General features: G+C 38.3%; 1 protein-coding gene across 1 annotated transcript in view; it reads right to left on the bottom strand.

Annotated features, from left to right (window-relative positions):
* Nucleotides 1-22,759, bottom strand: part of AGBL4 (AGBL carboxypeptidase 4) — a 1,288,259-nt gene that overhangs the window by 1,061,379 nt on the left and 204,121 nt on the right. The window lies entirely within an intron of this gene.

Raw genomic sequence — 22,759 nt, 5'->3', positions numbered from 1 at the left:
ACTATCCTTGTGATCATTGTTGTAAATTCTCTATCAAACATGTTACTTAGTTGTTTCACTTAGATCTCTGGCTGTGGTCTTGTCCTATTCTTTCATTTGGGATAAATTTCTCTGTCTCCTCATTTTGTCTGCCTCTCTGTCTGTTTCTCTGTGTTCAGAAAGTCAAGTATATTTTCTGCTCTTGAAAGTAGTGACTTTATGAGGAGGAGGTCCTGGAATGCCCTCCAGTGCAGTGTCCCCTGTTCATCAGAACCTGTCACTTTAGAGGAGTGTCCTATGTGTGTTGCCTATGCCCTGCTATTGTGTCTGAGTCACTCTTCCTTTCAGTGCAGTCATCTGCACTGACTCTCTTCCTGTTGTGTACTGTGCTTGCTCTCTGTGGTGTTAGTGGGACCCAGGCAGGCCAGCTCTTAGGGGGCATGCCCCTTAGGGAACATGAAAGCAGGGAAGTGATATTACAAAATCTACACTGGGTCACAGCCCAATGCTGGATCCCCCAGAGGACTGCTCACATTGCAAGGCTGAGCACCAAGCATGACTATGGTTAATCATGGCTAGGTCCAGCACACAATGGTGGCTGGGGGCACCTGTCCAGGTGATGGTAGGTGTGCACATAGAGGCTAGATGGGTCACACGCACTAACAAAATTTGTCCTGAGCCCAAGGCAGAGGTAGCAGGCTTGGAGTGGGGAGTCCTCAGAAGAATTCACGGGCATGGCGCACTGCTAGCAGATTTGTTAGCAATAATCTGTGCAGCAATACCTCCCACAGATGGCTCTGTGCTTATGCTGGGGGGCAAGGGAGAAAATGGTACCTGCCAGCTCCTTATTTCTGGAGAAGTCCCCCAACATGCTCTGAAATCAGTATGAACAGATCTGTCTCCTGTTTGCTTCCTGCATTGAATAAACTGTCTTTTTTATTTGCCTCTTTGTGCTGGCTGCTGTCCTTTGAGGGCAGTGATTCAGCTATCTCTCACCCTACAGGCTTACCCAGTGCTGAGTCAGCTGACTTTTAAAGCTCCAGGCTCCAAGTCCAACTGGTTTTAAAAACTCTCAGAGTTCAGCCCCTCTACTTTTTAAAGCCAAATGTTATGAGGATTAGTCTTCCCCATGTGAGCTCCCTGTTGCAATGGACTATTTCTCTGCCTTTTCTCCACACACAGATCCCTCCATCCTGCAGGCAGCTTCCCTCCTCCTTTCTGACGTTCCTAAACTTTCAGATGTAGCTTCTTTGCTATATTTAGTTGTAGAGTTTGTTATACCAGTCTTCAGATCAATCTCCGGTTTATTGAATTGAATGTATCTAATTGTAAATGTGGGATGGGGAGAGCTCAGAGTCCTCCTACTCCATCACCTTCCCAAGCTCCCTGTTTGAACCATTTTTAATGATTACTTTCATCATCATCATTATCATCAGCAGCAGCATCACCATCGTCATCATTATCATCATAATCATCATCACCGTCATCACTATCATTGCTATCATTTTTAACACTTAATAAATATATGCCAAATATTCTTTCTACAAAGGAAAATAATTCCCCTTTATAAATTTATTGTATTAAATTAAAACCCTTTAAAGAATTTAGCTCAATGCCTGGCACATAATCAATGCTTTAAAGTGTTAGCTCATATTATTTCTTAATCCAAAATAAAAGTTAGGGCTGACATGAATCTCAGAGGCAAACTAATGTGTCCCTTGCTGCAACAGAAATTACTAGTTGCCTATCCAATATTTCTTCTTCCTTAGTAACAGAGCCCTCATATTGTTTAGCACTGTACCCAGCTAAAATATGAAACAACTCAATTTCCCAGATAGCGGTAGACAGTCAAATGTAGGAGGAAGTTACTGAGTCAAATTTCTAGGTTAAATCTGTTTAAATACAACTGATTCAGTTGGAAGGTATGTCCTTTTCTATCCTGCTTCCTAAAATTGGAACAGAATGGCTGGACCTGTTATGACCACCCTTAAACAAAGAATTGACCCTTGAAAATAGAAGTCAGGAGCTATGGATGGTAGAACAGAAAAACAGAAGAACCCTGGAACTTTCATGACTTCATGATGGCCTGAATTGCATACCTCCAGAATTTTTTTCTTTATGTGAGAGAAAAAGGAATCCTTATATTGTCAAACAAGTATTGTTTGGGGGGTTTTTTGTTATGTGTAGGGAAACCTAATATTAACTAATGTACTTGCCTTCAATTATGCCATAGCAGAAATGAGATTTTTCCATTAGTTTATTCCCTACACAAGGAAACCCACAATATTGTGCTCACACAGAAGGGATTGGCAAAATTTTTTTAGGTACATTTTCCCTGTAAGGTTAAGTCAATGAGGGTTAGTATCAGTAACATCTGATACCAAATTCAGTCTCTTTTCACTTCATCAACTGTTTATCTTCTTTCCCTAAACTACAATGGCTTTCACCATCTAAACCACATGATTTAACATTTTATTTTAAAATATTTTCTATTTTCTAGTTCTTCCTCATGTCCATGTCAGCTTAAATGAGTTATAAACTTCTGTGAAGTAAGGGAGTCACAAACATCTGGGTACTAACAATGGTTCTGGGTGTACTAGCTGTGTAATTTGTGTTTCTTCATCAATAAAATGGAATAATGCCACGCATACGTGGAAGTTAAATTAAATAATACATGTAATGCATATAAAACACCTTGAACAGTGAATAGCATAGCAAAATAACTCATTAAATCTTCACATTTTTTTTCTCTTTGTCACCACTCCTCTATTTTCTAGTTGAACCCAGAATGTCACAAAAGAAAGGAATTCTCCAAAAGGTGTCTCCATGTCTCTATTCCTCTTTCCTTGACTATGTAGACTGAAGACATAGCTCATCTTACGTAGTTTTGAAAGCAAAGCAATTTTTGGCATATGTTCATCTCCTTGTTGGCTTATTGAAGAAGCATGCTGCTGGAGGCCTGGAGAGGCTCCCACAGGAGCTTGCTGAAATTTTCTGAACATGTTCAGACATTAGATCTCTATTGCTAGAACCCCAAGGAACACAAATCATCTTATCCAAAGATTTAGGAAGCTAATAGTTCATTATGAGCATGGCTCTGGAGAGTTCAGCTTTCAAAAGAAAGAGAATCTATGTCTTCTATTTCATTGCCTGAAGACTACTGTAAGACTAGTAGAATCATAGAAGGAGTTATTCATAATGGCCCCATAATGCCTTTCTATTTGGAATCCTGCTTAGCTGAGGCAATATACAATTCCATTATCATTTCAGGGGAATCCAAGGACCATGTAGAGGTATTTATATGAAACAGCACCACAGAATGAACAGCAAGGATAAGAATGTCAGGAGAGAATATGCAAATTCAGGGAATTCAAACATTCTCTTCTTCTCCAAAAGTTCATCCAGAGGATAACAGAAAACATCAACCAGCTGATAGTGATATACTTTAACTACTGGATAGGACTGCCCTTTATTAAACATGTTCTATGTTACAGACACCAACAAGGCACAATATGTGCATAATCTCACTGCAATCCTATATAATGCATATAATTTGCATTTTTCAGCTGAAGCCAAAATGGACGCAGTGTCATGCCCAAGGTCACACTATTAGCTCATAGGAAAATGAATATTAAAGACCATCTTAACATATGTCTGTCTCAGAATAAAGTTGTGCTCTTTCCAAAATAACCAGTTTGAAAAGGCAACCATCATATGAGGATCTACCACACACACCCAACAGAAAAAGAATCCTAAATATTTTGGAAGATATTAGCTTTATCATGGACTCAGAATAGCAGAAATTATTTCTATATGTGTTCTATATCAGTATTGTTTGATCATGAGCCTTTACTGAGGACCTCTTTGGTTGTGTTATTTTGGGTTTGAGAAGCAAACAGCAAGATGAGATTAGACATGCAAAGGATGTATTGAGGGAAATGTCTACAAAGAATAAACAGGAAAAATAATAAGTAGGTTCAGACAGCCTTTGGACTGCAATGCAGGTCTGACATCTGTGAAAGGAGAGAAAGGAGGATTGTGTACGAAGGTCTTGGGCTGCAGCTTAGTTCTAAGAAATGGACAAGGACTAGAACCCCTGCACTGTGCTCAGTCACTGGATGGTAGTAGCAGTCTTGGGTAAGTAAGGTGTGAACACAGTGATGGATTCAGAGGGGCAGCAGTTGGGGCTTTCAATAAACATTATACTCTGTGGTAGAAGATATGAGTAGCACCTTTCCATAGCTACAACAGAACAATGCCTGGACATCGCAGATCTATTTCTTCACACAGGTTCAGGGAGCAGCTCCTATATGGTCCCTGTGGGCCTCTCAGGAAGGAGGTTAGTGAGATGAACTACCTTCTCCATCAGTGGAGTTCAGGCCTTAACCGAAATTCATCCTCTCCCTCCTCCAGTAGCCATTCTAAATTCTCTTCATTCTAAATTCCACAACCATCACTTCAGGAGATTGCACAATCTTACCTACTGGTATGCCTTAAACCTTCATTCCTGAGAATTCTGAGTCCCTAATAATCATAGCCTTCTGATGCAGGAATTTCTACACATGTCCATTTAAAGTTAAAATGGTCTAAGGGAATATCAAGAGGGGTCTAAGATGATCACTTGGGTTCCAAACAATTTCCTCCCTACCCTCACGGTGTAAAAGCCACCCTAATTCATCTTGTTGATAAGGATCAATTACTCTTGCCAAGATGATTATTCCCTTTGTATCCTGCTTAGTCCTGTACACCAGAAATGCAAAATTCCCCACTGGCAGCTGCAGTTTTTGTTCAATGGGACATTTACTGTGTCCCCTGATAAGAGTGTACCCTCTTTATGGACTAGGACTGCCTATCTTCAGAGCCCAGATGTGCAAGACAGAAACATAAATTTGCTAGTAGGTCACAGGGAGTGATGGGGTGTGGTACCACTCGTACTTCTACCCTTTGGTTCCTGGACCCATATATTCTTTCCATTGGGAACACAGCACCATAAGAGGTGTAAATTCAAAGTCTCTCATTTAATGCATTATACTGAAAAAAGGTACCCTATCCTTTCATAGTGTTGCCTCCAAACTGGTTTTTCAGCTTTGTCTTCAAAAGGCTGTTCCAGTGTTCCTGACACCAGCTACTTCTGGATAGAACACTATATGATACAATCAGTGGATCCAAAGATGATGGGCCCACTTCCACACTTTCTTTGCTATGAAGTGGGTACCCTCTTTGAATATTATGTTTTGTGGGATTCCATGCCTGTGAATCAAGTATTCTATAAGATGCTGAATAGTGGTATTGTATTCAAGAAAGGCAAACTCATATATAGAGTAGGTATCTAGACCATGAACTGCTGGCTCTTCCTGGTTGGAAGGGGACCAATGTGGTCAAATTGTCCCCAAATGGCCAGATGGTCTCCTTAAGGAATAGTGTCATACTAGGGACTTCAACATTGATCTGTTTCTCATAGGTTTGACATTGAGAGACAGCAATTTCTAGGTCAGCTTTGGTAAGTAAGAGTCCATGCTATTCAAATTATATATAGCCCCCCCGTGGCCACTCTATTTATGTGACTATAATGATAGTTCCAGGGTATCTGATAACAAAGGCTGGCTGATGTCTAACTGGTCAAGTCATTTTTGTCTACTGGGTTATATTAGTACCTCTTCCATGGTGGATGCTTTCTGGAGAGTATTAACATGGAATCAAAAGTATTTTTTTTAAATAGACTTTTTAAAACAAACTCACCACTCAGAAGTACTACAACTCCATATCATCCGATGAAGCCTGGCATTACTCAATGGCATCTGCTATTGCTCATGGGCCACAATCAGAACTGGCCAGCAGTGGAAACAGCAGGCATTGGGATGATGACTAGAAGGCAAAAAGCTTCATTTACTGGTCTTGCTCATGGCTATGCCTGTACCCTGGTGATGTCTGGAATGATTGTGAATGAAGGTATCCTCAAAAAGCATGTATCACTATAGCATTATAGAACATTCTGAATGTGCCCACTGCCATTGGTCCAACCACATTCCCCTACACTACACATCCTTGTCTCCAAACTTTCATTCTTTCTCCTTCCAGTTTCCTGATAAATTGGCAATATATTACTTACTTCCCAGGAATTTATATATATTCTCACCTTAAGAAACCTCTCCTTCCATACAAAGTGAATAGCCAGGTACACTGAAGTCTCACCCACTTGGGATAATTTTCCCTCTCCACCTTTTATGGCCACCTTGTATATGGCCATAATGCAGGTACCATACATTTCTGGCTTTCATTCACATACTGAAATGACATACCCATAAACCCAGCCCAGGCCTCCTCTTCCTCTTTTACCTGGTCTTACAGGATCAGCCCATAAGGCCATAGGTGACACTGGAGAAGGAGAGCTGGTGCAACTGAGGAGGGTGAAATAGAAGTCTGAGCTACTTGATTATGCTACTTGGATTTACTTGTGACTTCTGGTCCTACTCAAAATCAATCCCAGATAAAACATTTCATCTTCTGATAGGCCTGTCCAACTTTATGACTTGGTGTGTTCAATAAAACCCAACTTCTAACTGAGAGTTCCAGATCCTTGGTCACCTGGTGCCTCATTGTAAAGGTTCCCATCTTTATCAGAAGCCAGTAACATGCCAGGTGCTATTTCTCAAATGGCATATCATTCTCTACTGTGGATGGTATGGCCTTAATCTAGAATCCCTGTGGCCTAGGAAACGATCGTCCCACTAAGGCTCACTATATTACATCTCATATTATATCTCATTCCAACAATGACACCTCCAACATCAAAGAGTCTGTCAAATTATACGACTCAAGAGGCAGCAGTGCCTACACCACAGGCTGACCTGCTGTAGGTCTCTCTAAAAGCTGATGATCTTGTATGTAAAGGAGTATAAGCACCAGAGCAATTATTCTAGGTATGGAATATGTTGCCTCCAGAACCCAAAGAGGCCCACCAGGTGGTATGCTTCCTTCTCTGTGATAGAGAGTGAAAGATGTAGTTCTTTGTCTTTTACTATAGAGGGGATATTCAGGCATGCCTCTGACAACTGGAATTCTAAAAACTACGCTGAAGAGGAAGGACTCTGAATTTTCATAAAGTTAATCTCCTACCCTCCAGTGTACACATGTCCTAGCAAAGCATCCATCCTGTCCTACCAGCACGATGTCACCAATGTAATGGATTAGTGTTATGTTCTGTTCCAGGTTGTCTAGATCTCTTCAGACTATATTATGACAGAGGACAGTAGAGTTAACATAGCCTTGGGGTAAAAATGAATATGAATATTGTTTTCCATTCCATGTAAAAGCAAACTACTTCTTATCCTCTTCTTTAATTGAAACAGAAAACAATATTATTTGCCAAATCATACTATGTACGTGTATTAATTTTCTCTAGCAATGATACCACATTAAATTCGGCAGCTGCAATTGGGGCAACTATTTGATTGAGTCTGTAGCAGTCTATAATTATTTTTCTGTTTCATCCATCTGTTTCATTCAAGGGCCAAATGTGGTGAATAAAATGGAACTATGACAGAGACCACACCACCCTGCATCCTTTAGAACAGGGTCATCAAACTACAACCCACACGTCAAATCCAGCCGGCTGCCTGATTTTATAAATAAAGCTTTACTGGAACACAGCCACATTCGTTTACATATTGCCTATGGGTGCTTTCATAATACAATGGCAGAGCTGAACAACTGTGACATGGACAGTATGGCCCAAGAGGTAAAAAATATTTACTACTTGGCCATATGTAAAAAAAGTTTGCTGATAGTTGCTTTAGAACTTTAACAGTGGTACTATCTCTGCCATTCCTTCTACCCACCCTCAAGGATGTGATTTTATTTCTTATTTACAATCTTGGCTGGGGGAATGGTCAGTTGAAGAGATTTCCACTTGGTCTTCCCCACAATGATAGTTTTTATCCCAATAAGCCAAGGATATTAATATGAGGATTACTCCAACTGCCAAGTACATCAAGGACAATTACAAACTTGAGGATTGGGGAAATGACTACCTGGTTGTTCTAGAAAGACAGTGGAGTCACTGTGAGCTAGACCTTAATCATGACTCCATTTATTACTGACCCCCCAAATCCCCTACTCTAACAGAAGCACCATGATGACATTTTGAGCATCTGTATATCAATCTGAACTCAGATCCTGTGACCAATATCATTGAAATGCCTAGATATTCCCCTTCCCTTGGTGTATAGTTACCCAAATAAATGGCTATGGCACGATAAATGGTCCTTTAGAGAATGACTAGTGGAACAATTACAGAATGTGTATACCACAGTATTATAGGATCCTCTCTCCAAGAAACCTGACCACCTCTTCAGTCAATGTATTCTAGATCTGAAAATTGAGTTAGGTCCAGAAACTGAATAGGGGATAGTGACTTTTGGAAAATGGATCCTCCATTTTTCCCTTTTCCTAGTTGTGGATATTAAATAGCACCTTTATGGGCTGTCCATCTAGTTTGCCACTAGAAACACCATGGTTATTAGTCATCTCCTCAACTCCCTGAAGGCCAAGCCCCCTTGCATGCCATTTAAGCCTTGTCCATAATTAAGATAATTATGGCCATCTGCCTCCTGAGGGATAACCATCACCAGTTGGCCTCTATTAATTCAAATACCCATTATCACAAAAGATACTAATAAGTCCAGCTCTATGACAGCTTCTCTTACCATCATCCATTGCCTGTAGAGGAGAGCCATTACTAAGTTTTTCATCAGCCCTAGTATTCTTCCTTTACTACATCACAGGGCACTCAGGCATTTAATTCGCCGTGAGCCAACACTTTCTCTAGACTTCTGAAAGCTACCCTACAGTATTTGCCCCATTCCTTTGATATGATTGCCTAGGTATTAAATCCCATGAGCTGAGAAAGTAGACCCAGGTAAATTAATTCTTGCATATCCACTCTTACTCTCCAGACTCTTCAATCAATCACCCTTCAAATCCAACTTCCTGACTCCTGGAAGATATGCTTATTAATTGTTGCAGCTGCTTTGGTATATAACTTTTTTCTTTCTTTATCAGCCCATCAAATCTTAGCATACTGGGGTTTAAACCTAGTTATAGTCTGGCAGCCAGGACAAGAGATGGGGCATCTTCTCAAGGGGACACCTGTTCCTTGCAGGGGAGCAGCCTCTTCAGTATCTTCCAGCACCAAGGATGTTCTAGCTCTTACTCCCAAAGCTTGGAGGGTTCAGAGGGATCTGCAGAATGCAAGTCCTCAAGGACATACTTCCAGATATTCCCATCACATATGTCAGGATCTCAGGTTTTCCAACCAAGTTTGTGACCTTAGTATTATAGACTGACTTTGGCTTTAAACATTTCTGAGCCTGTGCCACTCTAAAGTTCTGAGGCTGTTTCTCTACTGAATCCACTCTTTCACTGCAGGAAATCCACTAAAGGAACCCTCTTGCTCTCACATTTTGCCCTTAACTACTTGTTATTATTTCTCATTATCCTTCTGAAAGGCATCAATGTAGTTTAGCAGTAACCAGCCAACTCAACAGTACTTGTAGACATTGTTTGCTCCATATCTTTAAAATACCTGATTTATTGCACTTGCAGGAAAAGTCCCTCCACTGACACATTTTCCCAGATCATCATCGGTTAAATCTTCAATTGGGATCTTGTGCTCCATATAACACCATCCTCTTTGTCTGCAGAGCAGGGAGTGAGCCATTTCTAGAACAGTATCTTATTGCCTGTCTGCATAGACCACTCCATTTTCAGTACCACCTCTGTTAACTCAACTATTCTGAGAAGCAAGTAGCCATAAAAATGTTAGACAGGCAACAGATTTACTGAGGTAAATGAATGTGAAAGAATAAGGAACAGGATACAGGGAGAGCGTTCACACTACATGACACAGCAAATACATATGAAAGGATGGGGGAATGAAGAAGGATGACTGGGTAGGAAGAATCTCAGATTGCAACATGGTCCTAAGAGAGTTTATTGCAAGTCAATAAACAGTCCTCTATCCAAGCTGGTAATTAGAGAAGTCCTTCATCACACAAGAATGTTGCAAGCAATAATACCCCACGAGTAGCTTAGTCCCTGGCCAGGAGTAGTCAACAAGGTGTATGGTGTCAGAGTGAATGTGGTGATGGATCCAGAAGGGCAAAATTCTGGCTGTCAGTCAACTATGCTCCCCAAAGTAGGAGACATGAGTGGTGCATTTCCATGGATGCCATATCTGTGTACTTAGAATGCTGAGATGTTCTGATATGATTCATACCACCAAAGAGCTCACAGTACAGTGGAAAAAATTAATCTAAAAGGAAAATAAGGGACCAATTTGAATTTGGGATAAAGAAAGTATGCTGGGTTTTATCAACATAAAATATTAAAATTTAATATTCCAGAGGGAGCCTGGGATGATGGTAACATAAGCTCTTTCATTGTCCTTAATTGCCTTGCTATGTTGGTCCAATTATTATAAGGGGCAGGGAAATCTTCATCATCACTACCTCTGAGAAAAAGAAAGATCTCACATGCACATCTGAGGTTTTGAAATCCTCCCAAGATTTTATACTTAAAAAGAGATGGAGAGCAGCTAACAAACCCAACATTACCCAGAGGGATATTTGTGTACCAGTAGATTCTCTCTGGCCCAGATGGTAAGATTCTGTCTCAGCAGCTCATCTGGCCTCCTGCCTTTTGCCTTTTTCCTTGGCTTGGAGAAAGCAGCCCCCAGAATCACGTAGTCAGATCATCTCTAGATCTCCCTATACAAAAAAGATATTCCCATCCCCCTTACCTGGCCAGTAAAACCATTTAGTCAGGCAAGACATAAGGGTTCCTTCTGTAACCAGTCTGCATAAGTATAGAATTGACTCTGTTATAGTAAGAAATACACTTGACATTACCTCTGTTATACATGAGACATAGTCATCAATTCCCTTGCTGGGATACTCATATTTGATCATTCTAGAAGAATCTTAGGAAGATAACAAGTTCTTACCAAAAGGGGGGGGCAAAAATCCAGAAATGAAACACAAAAAACAGATCTATACTAGTTCAGAGGGAAAGCACATCAGCCAACAGCATTAACTAATCTAGACTCAAGGTATAGTTCCTGGACCATCAGCATCAGATAAACTTTGAAACTTACTTTATAAAAGCCAACAAAGCAGATATTGTATCTATCTAATAATTTAGTACAGACTTTGGAATATAACAGGAGCTTAATAAAAAAACTGCTAAAATATGAATATTAAAATAACAACCAAACATTCTAGAAAGAAAGATATGGTAAAGAAATCATAAGAGATATATAGAGAAATAATAATTCAAGAAATGAAGTAGATAAATGTTTCCTTTTACAAATAGTTATTTCTTCATGCTAATTTCATAAAGTTAAAGAAATATCTTAAAATTGTATATATATTTCATTGTAATTTTGATTTGTATTTCCCTAATGATGAATGATGTTGACCACCTTTTCATGTGTCTGTTGGCCATCTGTATGTGTTCTTTGGAAAAATGTCAATTTATGTCTTCTGCCCATTTTTTGACTGGATTATTTATTTTTTGGGTGTTGAATTTGATAAATTCTTTATAATTTTTGGATACTAATCTTTTATCAGATATGTCATTTGCAAATATCTTCCACCATTCTGTAGGTTGCATTTAGTTTTGTTGATTGGTTCCTTCACTGTACAGAAGATTTTATCTTGATGAAATCCCAATAATTCATTGTTGCTTTTGTTTCCCTTGTCTCCAGAGACAAGTCAGGGAAGAGATTGCTACTGCCAGTGTCAAAAAGTTGCTACCTTTGTTCTCCTCTAAGATTTTTGTGGTTTCCTGTCTCACATTCAGGTCTTTAATCTATTTATAATTTATTTTTGTGTATGGCGTAAGAAAGTGATCCAGTTTCATTTTTCTGCATGTTGTTGTTACCTATTAGAATGGTAAAATTAACAACACAGGAAACAACAGATGTTGGTGAGGATGCAGAGGAAAGAGGAACCCTCTTACTTTGTTGCCAGGAGTGCAAACTGGTGCAGCCATTCTGGAAGAGTATAGAGGTTCCTCGAAAAGTTAAAAATAGAACGACCCTATGACCCAGCAATTGCACTACTAGGTATTTACCCAAAGGATACAAAAATACTGATTCAAGGGGATATATGCACTCCAATGTTTATAGCAGCATTATCAACAATAGCCAAATTATGGAAAGAGCCCAAATGTCAATCGACTGATGAATGGATAAAGAAGATGTGGTGTGTGTATATGTGTGTATATGTGTATATACATACACACAATGAAATATACTCAGCCATAAAAAGAATGAAATCTTGCCATGTGCAGTGATATGGATGGAGCTACAGTGTATTATGCTAAGCAAAGTAAGTCAGAGAAAGACAAATACCATATGATTTCATTCATATGTGGAATTTAAGAAACAAAACAGATGAACATAGGAGGAAAAAAGAGAGAGGCAAACCATAAAAGACACTCTTAACTGTAGAAAGCAAACTGAGGATTGCTTGAAGGGAGCTAGAGGGATGGGCTAAATGGGTGATGGGTATTAAGGAGGGCAGTTGTTGGGATGAGCACTGGGTGTTCTATGTAAGTGATGAATCACTGAATTCTACTCCTGAAACCAATATTACACTATATATTAACTAACTAGAATTAAATAATAACCTGAAACATTAAAATATAAAATAATATAGATGTATTTAAATATTATGTATATATATAAATTATAAAATACAATGGATTATATATTACATAAATATGTCACTTAATATAGCTACATTATATATGGTTCTATATATGTATTTATTATAATATATATTAATATATATTAATATATATTATGCAATATCTTATATGTGTTATAAAAACACAAAATCATATAAAATAAACTTCTATCAGCTGGTATAATATGTTAGGTTGAAACAGTCTAATGATTCCACTGCAAAAATGAGAACAAGCTGGATAAATTACAAAAACAATTTGATGACCTAAAGTTCCAAAGAGGGGACAAACCATTGGAGGTGAACTAATGACTGCCAACCTTTTCTTTTACCCTCTTAAGGGTATTTTCTGAATCCAGGTAAAGACTAAGGATCAGGGTTGACCCAAGGAGAAGACCCCTGAAAGAAAACTGGTAAAGCAATGAAAAATAATCAAGGGCTTAAAAGAAAAAAATGGAAACTTGAAGAAGCTTCAAACACACAGCTCATTTTACCAACAGGACATTTGCTGAGTTTGAGGGTTGCACATGTCTCTCTTAATTCATACTTCATACCATATATACAAATGAATTCCACATAGAGTTAGATGTAAATATTAAAGTTAAAATTAGAGAGTTTTCATAGAAAAACACAGGCAAACATTTTCATGACTTTGGAGTAAGTGTACATTTCTTAAACAGGACACAAAAAAGCAAACCTTAGAAGAAAATTAGTTGACTAACTGTACTATATTAATATTAAGAACTTACATTCATTAAGATACCATTTAAAGAGTGAAAAGGCAACCTGTAGTAGGAAATAAGATATCTATCATTCATATAGTTGACAAAAGACTAGTATTCAAAATATATAAAGAATTCCCAAAATCAGTAAGAAAATGCAGACCACCCAATAAAAAATGGGCAACGATGTGAACAGGTACTTCAGAGAAAAGGATATCAAAACTACAAATATACTCCATAAATAGTGCTCAAACTCTTTAACCGTTCATTTTCATTAAGGAAATGAAAATAAAACCACAGTGAGAATTTCTACACAGAAGTTCTACAATGAAAATGACTAAACAAAGTATTGGAAAAAATAGAACTCTCACATACTGCTAGAGGAAGGATAAATTGGTACAACTACTTAAGAAAACAATTTGGCTATTTAAAGATCAACAACTGTATACTGTATGATCTAGCAACTCCTAGGCATCTACCCAACAGATATGCTTACATATGTTTACCAAAGACATGTTAATAGCAACAGAATGGATAAACAGTTTGATATATTCACACACAAAAACAATGATATATAGCAATGAAAATGAACCAACGTCTACTACATGAAATAATATGGATGAATCTTAAAATATAAGTCTAAATAAAAGAAGCTAGGCACAAAAGAATATATACTGTACAATTCCATTTACACAAAATAATGAAAGATAAAAAACAGGCAATAACAATCCATGCTGTTATAAATAAGGATATGGGTTACCACGGAGTAAGACACTGACACAAGAGTGGGAGTTAAGGGTCTCTGAGGTGCTAGTAATGTTTTATTTTTTAATCTAGGTGATGTCAGTTAAACAGGTATGTTAAATAAGTGAACTATACACTTTTGATGTATCCACTTTTTGGTATACTGAAGTATATTATATTTAAATTAAAAAATTTTATAGTAGAAGATCATTATGAATATTTATCTGTTACATAGTTGGAAAAGATGTGCTAAACCCTAAAGCAAGCAAATAAACAAAAATCAAGGAAAATTTCAGGAGACTTGACTATATAAAGATTGAGGAACCCATATACACAAATACAATTTTAGTTTGCCACAGAATCCAAACAAAAGGGTTAACACTAGTAATACATAATGAGGATAAATTGACATAGATGGACAAAAGACTTATTTTAAAAGCAAAATAATAATGGCCAATAAAAAACAATAGTTCTAAATTTTTCAATAATCAAAGGTATTCAAAGTAAAACAATGAAATGAGATTTTCAAGTATCCTAATTAGCCTCTTCTAATAATGAGATGATACTGATAGGGATAAGATAAGATCGGCACTTTCACACACTGTTGGCTCTAACTGAAACTGGTTATTGAACCAAAACTTCAAAAAGCAAGAGTAAATACTCAGGAGCACCTGAACAATATCTATCATTCCAATGTCCTAACAGCCCATTTTCTTGTAGGCTGCCCCTTTTTCCTTAGTTACCTTCTAAACTGAGTGGCTCTGACACTGCACTCATCCCAACTTTGTTTAAAAAAAAATCTAAAATAAATAATATATCTCCGATAATGTATAGGCAAAAGTTTAGAAGAATATGTTCTGAAGTACTGATAGTGCTTCTCTCTAAGATACAGGAATATGAAGTTCACTTTTCATGTCATAATCTTTCTTTAATGATCATAGGTAATTTTATATTGTTTCTAAAATAAAAATAATAATCTCTATTTCATCTAATCTTCATTCATTTCCTAATTCATTCAACAAATACCAAGAAGATACTACAATGTGTGAGGCCCTGTGCAGGGGCCAACAGGGCAAGCAATTAAGGACTAAATAAAGGAGATGACACCTGAGATCCAGCCTCTTAGACAAGACCTAGAGTCCAAGGTCGAGTCCAAGGTCAAGTCTAAGGTTGACTCTAGCAAAGACCGGGAGTTCAAGGTCCTATTGTTCAGGGTTTTGGTCAACACAAAGTACCCTAGTTGTCACAGTATGTATCCCAAACCAAACCATTCATACAGGGTGTATCAGAGAAGTCTGCCCTATGCAGGAGTGTACATCTCTTCAGCTGATACTGAGAAAAGAACTTAACCCCCGTGACTAGATCTGACATGTTTCAAGCCACTGTAATAAAAAACTAGGAACCAAACCAAACTAAACCACAACAACAACAACGACAAAAAACCAGACATAAGTAGCATAAATTGAGATATAAACAGGCAGCCATGCTAATAAACACTCTCATTGGAATGGGAAAAAGATAGGAGTTTGTAAAAGGAGAAGAATAGTATGTGGAAAATAATAATGATAGTAAACATTTATTATGTGCGTGGTACTAATCTGCATACTTGACATATATTAAATCTTCACAACAATTTGATAGGGGAGGTTACTTATTTTATTTTATAACTGACAAACACAGCAAGTTTATTTGCCCAAGGCCATTCAGCTAATAAGTGGTAGAGCTGGGATCCAAATACAGGAAGCATGATGCTTGCTCCAGAAAATTCTGTTTATTCATTTATTCAACAGACATTACTGGGAACCTACCAAAAGCCACGCATTGGGATAGACACTATAGATACGAATATGAATAAGAGAACTCCTGCCTTAACAGAGTAGCAGAATGGCTGGGAGGTGATGGGGAGCAGCAGATGTAAACAACATGGTAGATGCTGAAACAGAGGAATTGGCCAAGCACTCTTGCAAAGTTTAAGCAATTTTGCTGGGGAAAATCAAAAAAGGTTTTACCAATAGCATTTGACTTGATTTTTGAAGAATAAGCAGAAAAAAGCAACTCGAAAATGGTGGGGAGAGGAACTTCAGACAACATGTTCAAGATAACAAGGTATTTATACGCATGAAATACACCATGAAAACATGTCCGTTTTGCATGATCAACTACAGAATGGAATACATGAAGGAAAGTGCTATAAAGAAGAAAAAAAGGAAGACCAGCCAGTATATCTCCAGCAACATCAATGGGGCTATTGCCATCAAAAGAACCATGTGGTGGAGCTTATCCTCCCATTGTTTCATGGAAGCACACATGAAGATTTAGTCACTTGTTTAAACTTGCATCAAGCTACATTTTTAGCAAAACAGCAAAACTAAAGCTTTACTCATTAGATAACTCACTTCAAGGTAGCGTTTGGTAAGATTCAGGTGTTATTCCTGTAATAGAACACTGTTGCCAAGGTGATAAGGACTTAAAAAACAATGAAATAAATATAACTGCAATAAATATGTTCTGAAAAGACAGCATTAACTACAAGTTCCCACTGTAAAAGAAACTCAGGGCAGTTGAAACAGCTGAAAATTATCTTCAAGGTAAGCAGGAGCTCTCATACCACAGCATAGAGGATATAAGTTTTCAGATCTTTCTGCCTCATAGAGTTGCTCGCTGCTTAGGAGTTTAATATGCAGTTTTTGCTGGCTGTACCTATCCTGCTTACAACAATGCCTTTTCTTTATGTAGCAGAAACTTAAAACAACTGACATTCCTCAGATGGAAAAGCAGCCTGCTCCAGCAAAAAATAATACAATATCCTGTTCTACCCTACGGTTTCCCACCATGAATTGGCTCCAGCATATCCCTATTCCCCAAAGGAGAGCTCCAAGGAAGGCTTGGAAGGGATGTGTCTTCATATTGGAAAAGAAGATTAAAACTTCTATATTCACGCCTTAGATATGACCTCATTTTTCTAGAGAATTTTCCACAATCCCTTCCCTTTTTCTGAGGGGAAAATGCATAATCTGATGTATAATCTTTTTGTGTAATTCATTTTTTTAAAGATTTTATTTATTTGAGAGAAAGAAAGTGAGAGAGCATAAGCAGGGGGAGGGGCAGTGGGAGAGGGAAAAACAGGCTCCCCACTGAGCAGGGAGCCTGATTCAGGGCTCAATCCCAGGACCCTGGGATCCTGACTTAAGCCAAAGGCAGACACTTAGCCAACTGAGCCACTCAGGTGCCTAACTCAGTGCATACTGCAGTACATAATAACAGCAGCAATGCTTTGTATTTGCATCGTGCTTTAGAGTTTGTCAAGCTCTTCTGCATACACTGCCTCATGTAATCTTTTTATAAACCCTTTAGGATATTGTTTTATCATAACCACCACTTCATAGATAATAAAAATGAGGCAGGAAGGATAAATAACTTATCCAGGGTCACAAACCCATTAAATGCCAGAATCAAGCATTGAGTCTACTATGTCTAAATTCTTCAAGTTCAATGTTCATTCCACAAAACTACAACCTGCCTATATTGAAAAATATTTATTTATAAAAAGAAAAAAATGGATTTTATTTGAGGTATAGAGGCTGTGTGGTCGTGGTCAAGTCATGTAACACTAAATAGACCTTTTAGCAACAAAAGAGTTGTCATAATAATAGTATACTAATAAACTTCATATCTATTCCCATCTACTTCTCATCCCATATTCTTGTGGAATAAGCACACATATAGATGATTAAAAACCACACTATTTGTCTTCAGATCACATTAAATGATTATTTCAAAATCATACACATTTTAAAATTTTAAAAATTATCTTAAACTATGTTTAATATTAAAACGCAGTATAGAGGCGCCTAGGTGGCTCAGTCAGTTAAGCTTCTGACTCTTGATTTCCGCTCGGGTCATAATCTTGCAGTCATGGGATTGAGCCACACATCAGGCTCTGCACTCAGCATGGAATCTGCTTCAGATTCTCTCTCCCTCTCCCTCTCCCTCCTACTCACTCTCTCAAATAAAAAAATAAAATCTTAAAAAAAATAAAAAACAAAACAGTATAACATAATGCAAAAACAAATGCTTTGTATTTATATTATCCAGTCCTGGTTTCAGATCCAATTCTAACATATAATGGGTAACCTACAAGTGACAAACCCTCTGAACCCATTACCTCATTTAACAAATAACAAGTATTTTACAATTTTATGGGAGAATTAAATCATACAGCATGTTATAAAGCCCCTAGAATAACACTGGAGGTGCTGCTCAATAAATGACATTAATTTTGTTGTTGTTGGGTTTTTTGTTTGTTTGTTTTTGGTGATTGTGGGTATTGCTATTGGTATCATTCAAATAATTTCCTTTTAAGTGCCAATAAAAGCAAACAATTTCAGAGATTGCTGGATAGTAAAGGAGAACCAAACTAAGGCTAAAAAAACAAGATATATTTAAGTGAAAACAATTGATGAGTCAAGAGTTATTATCCTCACCTTTTATTTTTCATTTTTAGGATGTTATTTTGTATAGATCACTCTAATAGCCTTAGAGCCCCATGAATCCATATTGTTAAATAAATCAGAGGTGCATGGGCATTCTCAAATTTTAGCATCGCAAATGAAATAATCTATCTGGAAATGTGAGTGTGCCAAGATTAGAAAATGAAACCTTATCACATGAGCCCAACGCACTTCCTTGTCATGATGTTTCCAACTGGGATAGAACTTAAATGTCCATCACTGCATTTACTCTTTCATATAGATGCTTCTATATGATATTTTCAGTATCTTTCTAACATAATTGCATTTAAATGATTAAAAAAACCGCACAAATGAGCTTTTCCTGCTTATTTTATCATAGAGAAAATTAATTATGTAATAGTAATTATATGGGTAGATGAGTGGCAGTTAAATTGCATTTTTTGGTCTCCATTTTCTAAAAAACATTAAGAGTCTCTTTTATACTACTTTACAATTTATTGCCTCTTATCTAGCCACTAATAAGCACATAACATTTAACTTTCCAATGATACTACTGCTGTTGTTTTTGATGGCATTATTGTTATAATTTCCTATCGATAGCTACCATTTTTTTTATTACCTGGAATGTGATAGGGCACTAGTCTCTTTACATTCATTATTTAATTTAATGCTAACAAATATCCTGCACAATAAATATTATTATTGCAGTTTTTGAGAGGCTACATTTTCTGAGGTCACATTACTACTGTGTTAACATGTTGAACTCAAACCCTTTATTTCTAAATTTCTGGAATTTTTAGTGTCTCTTGTTATATTATGTGCTCACATATAAATTCTAAGAAATTTCTGAAAAGAATAATATAAGGAGCAATTGCAGTAATATTTACCTAGCCATATGGTTTTCAGCAGTATATTAAACATATTAGCAGTAATGTATGAATACATCATAAAGAAAAAAATGTTTTAAAATTTAAGAGTGGGGAAGACATCTTTCAGTAAAGACAAAAGAACAGGGACTGGATTTTCCCTTCTTGCTTAAACAAATAGGAAATAAAGTAAAATATGTGAAACAATAATTTTAAAGACATTGGAAGTCAGGCAACCTATGACAGTGTTCCTAAGAAACACACAAAAATGAAATGAACTCTATGATTGTCCAACCCTACTGCCTGCACTTTCCATACTATAGTACAAGGAGAGGGGAAAACTCAAGAAGATCCTAGCACTCTCCATGAGTTCAAAAGAAGCTGGAAGCTCAAGAAAGCCAAGACAGCTAAAGGTCACAGGCAGAGTAATAGGCGAGAGCAGCACGGAAGGAGAGCTTTGAAAATCTGCAGGTGATTTTCAGTTTTCATCTGAATAGTGATCAGGACATGCATGAGTGGAAACTAGCCATGAAGACACCATCAAAAGAACTAGAAGAACAAAAACATGATATTCTCACAAGCCAGAAACCATTCCAGTCCTCACAAGCCAGAGCAGAAATTCTAATAATTCATGAGTATTGAATATAGTAACCAGAGGAGTTTTGTCTCAATAAGGAGAAGAGAGCCCATGAAAAACTACTTTGGATAACACTTAATAAAGTTGATAAGAAAAATCTGAAAGGATCAACTGTTTATTTGCAAGTAACTTAACTTCATCTTGAAACAAAACTCAAAAATATTTGTATAAATGGAAAAATATCCAGTATCCAACAAAATAAAATTCATGATGTCTGGCATTTGATAAAAAATTGACAGGCACACAAAGAAGGAAAATATGGCACACAATAAGGAGAAAAATCATTGATCAAAACTGACTTAGAAATGATCCAGATTATATAATTAAAGCATAAGGATATTAAAAGTTAACTGTATTCCATATGTTCAAGAAGCTAGGGGAAGGAATGTGCATGTTAAGAAGTGATATAAAAGGGGGAAGGAGTTAAGATGGCAGAGGAGTAGGGGTCCCATTTTTCAGCTGGTCCCCTGAGTCGAGTGGATAGGTACCAGACCATCCTGAACATCCACAGAATCAGCCTGAGATGCAGGAAAATACATCTGGATCTCTACAAATGAACATCTCCAGAGCTGAGTATTGAGGTATGAAGCGGGGAGCCCTGAAGCCTCACACAGATATCAAAGATAAACGGAAGGGGGAGGGAGCCGCCACGGTCAGGCGCCGGGAAGCCATAGCCACCTGCACTGGGGAGCGGGCGGACTCGCGAACCGGCACCTTTGAGAGAGCAGACTGAGACTGTGAGCCGGGGAAAGCGCGCCAACAATCTGAAAACCGAAGCTCCAGAGAGCGCGCGAACCACACTGAAATGGAGAGACCTCCGGAGCGCGCGGGGGCGGCTGGCAGTGTTAGAAACACAAAGGACAGAGAGTGCCAGCCCTGGAAGTGAGGGCCGAGACGCCAGGTGTGGGGCACACATCCCAGGATGCTGCAGGGTTGAGCAGCACCAACAGAAACAGAGTTAAAGTGGCCAGAACACCAGTGGACAACGGTCTGTGATCCCTCTGTTCTAAGACAGAGGCTTAGATTCGGCTACTGCTGCTGACTCTCAGAAGAGGCACAGCAAACCGCCAGGGAAAGCCACCAGAGAACAAAAGACTGGAAATACCGGCTCAGAGTGTGCCCACCCCCATCCCCCTAGCAGGGGACACGGAGACTCTACCCAAAGAGGATTGCCTGAGTATCACCGCGACAGGCCCCTCCCCCAGAAGGCAGGTTGAAAAATCAAGAAGCCCACATCCCTGAGGTCCCTATAAAACAAGTGCACACTGCCTGGGTCCTGGTCAATAATTTGGGCTCTAGACAACCCCGCGACCTCTCCTCATCAGAATGACGAGAAGGAGAAATCCCCCCCAGCAAAGAAAAGACAATGAGTCTGTGGCCTCTGCCACAGAACTAATGGATATGGATATAACCAAATTATCAGAAATGGAGTTCAGAGTAAAAATGGTCAAGATGATGTGTAGACTTGACAAAAGTATTAACGAAAATGTTAATGAGAATATAGAATCTCTAAGGGAGGAAATGAGAGAGAATATGACAGAAATTAAAAATGCTATGAATCAAATGCAGTCAAAACTAGAGGCTCTGGGGCGCCTGAGTGGCACAGTGGTTAAGCATCTGCCTTTGGCTCAGGGCGTGATCCTGGCGTTATGGGATCGAGCCCCACATCAGGCTCTTCTGCTATGAGCCTGCTTCTTCCTCTCCCACTCCCCCTGCTTGTGTTCCCTCTCTCGCTGGCTGTCTCTATCTCTGTCGAAAATAAATAAAATCTTTAAAAAAAAAAAAAAAAAACTAGAGGCTCTGACGGCCAGGGTAAATGAGGCAAAAGAACGAATTAGTGAATTGGAGGATGAGATGGTAGAAGAGAAAGCTAAAACAGAAACTTGGCTCAAAAAGATCTAATCTCAAGAATGTAGGTTACGGGAGATTACTGACTCAATGAAATGTTCTAATGTCAGAATCATCGGCATCCTCGAGGGGGTGGAGAAAAACGGAGGTCTAGAAGAGATATTTGAACAAATTGTAGGTGAAAACTTCCCTAATCTAGCAAAGAAAACAAGCTTTCATGTCCAAGAGGCAAGAGGACCCCTCCCAAGCTCAACCACGACAAACCTATGCCACGTCATGTCATAGTGCAAATCGCAAATATTAGATCCAAGGATAAAGTATTGAAAGCCGCCAGGGCAAAGAAATTTCTCACGTACCAAGGCAAAGGTATCAGAATTACGTCAGACCTGTCTACACAGACCTGGAATGAGAGAAAGGGTTGGAGGGGCATTTTTAAAGCTCTTTCAGAGAAAAAGATGCAGCCAAGGATCCCTTAACCAGCAAGGCTGTCATTCAGAATTGAGGGAGAGATAAAGACCTTTCAGAATCGCCAGTCATTGACCAATTTCACAACCACGAAACCAGCCCTACAGGAGATATTAAGGGGGAGTTCTATAAAATTAAAAAGGCCCCAAGAGTGATACAGAACAGAAAGTCACAATCTATAGAAACAAAGACTTTACTGGCAATGTGGCATCATTAAAATCATATCTCTCAATAATCAGTCTTAATGTAAATGGTTTGAACCATCCCATAAAGTGCCACA

Source organism: Ursus maritimus, unplaced genomic scaffold (genome assembly GCF_017311325.1).
Source record: "Ursus maritimus isolate PB19 unplaced genomic scaffold, ASM1731132v1 scaffold_12, whole genome shotgun sequence".
In the NCBI taxonomy this organism is placed as follows: Eukaryota; Metazoa; Chordata; class Mammalia; order Carnivora; family Ursidae; genus Ursus; species Ursus maritimus.
The sequence above is the reverse complement of the archived record's forward strand: the minus strand, read 5'-3'. Positions and strand labels throughout refer to the sequence as shown.